Raw genomic sequence first — 1,470 nt, 5'->3', positions numbered from 1 at the left:
GTAAGTAACAGCCCTCCATGTGCTCACCACCATCTGTTAATATCTTGATATTGGAAAGTTCGGTGCCTGAGGCAAAGCCAGGGTTGGCGGCGCAGAGCTCCCAGCCTACTCTTCTGTACTCCGGGACAGGGAATGTACCTCCCTTCGATTGTTTTCGCCCACTTCCCTAAAATCGAGTTAGTAGTGTGCCCCTTCCCTCACTGACAACCAACCTCGCAGGTGTGTGTTTGTGGATGAAGGGTGATTTTCTTGGAGGTCACTTTATTGTAATGAATCCTTTCGATGAATTTATATTTTTGTGACAATTCTAGTTTCCTTTAGGCATTGTGGTGGACCTTTCTTTGGGATGGAAGCTTTATTACTTAAAAAAAAATGACTTTTTCCGCCAGCACTCCGGCCCTAAATTCTTGTAAGGGTTATATTTCAACTTCTTTGGAGCGCTTGGCCTCTGTTTACTTTGAAAGCTGTTGGTTAAACAAACATCACTCGGGAGGCTTCTAAGCAGTGAGGTTCCCAGGAGAGAAACGCCGCAGCTGCTACTTGCTACTGATCTCGTGGCATTTCACTTTTCTCCCCATTCAGAACAGATCCAGGTTGGGCTTGGCGTCACACTGGGCACAGGGGATGGGGGTGTAGGGGGATGAGAGAATGGCGGTCAGTCCGCTTCTAGACAGCGGCAAGCAGGCCGGCCTGCACCCTGGAGTTGGTTTTTCTTTCTTTCTCTTCCCCTCTTCAGGGTGGTGGTGATGGTGGAGAGTGGATGGTTTTGTGTGTGTTTGTGTGTCCAGGCAGGGATCTTCTGCACCTTTCTCCCGAAATCCACGCCTACGTTGGCCTCTCTGCTGCTCTGGTTGAAATTCCCACAATTGATTTGTTTAGGATCTGACGGTGGTTCTTTGTAAGGTTTTACATTTCTTATATGCAGTCTTCCCTTCTACCTTCATCTAAGGGCTTTGAAAGAACAGTGGAAGGGGGCCGAAATACACCGAGGAAATGTCAAGGCAAAGTGTGTTTAACCCCGAACCAGATGCATAAGTGATAACTGCAAGAGTTTGACTAAGAACTCACAGCATATCCCCCCTTCCCATAATTAACTAAATGCAGTCTGCATGGATGAGGTTTGTTGGAAGACCGGTAGGAACTTGTATTAACTTTTAAGTTATTGGGGTTGTGTTGCCAATGGGCGGAGGAAGGGGATGACCCTAGGCTTGGCCGCTGGTTTCAGAGATGGAGCCAATATCTAGGCGACTTCTCGGCTCCGACCTGACTGATCGTTTCTCTCCTATCAGCAAACAAACCGGGAGTCGCCAGAGATAGGGGGCTCGGGCCTCACGCCTTGCTCTAGGGCGGCCCAAGACCTGGGAGAGCGCCGCAGCTTGGGCAAGAGAGGTTGCCAGGAGCCCGGCCTGTACGTCGCCCCGACAGTAGGGGACAGGACAGGGCTCCGCCTACGTAGCTCACGGAGCTGGG

This window comes from Ursus maritimus, unplaced genomic scaffold (genome assembly GCF_017311325.1).
Source record: "Ursus maritimus isolate PB19 unplaced genomic scaffold, ASM1731132v1 scaffold_2, whole genome shotgun sequence".
Classification (NCBI taxonomy): Eukaryota; Metazoa; Chordata; class Mammalia; order Carnivora; family Ursidae; genus Ursus; species Ursus maritimus.
This window is presented reverse-complemented; position numbering follows the sequence as displayed.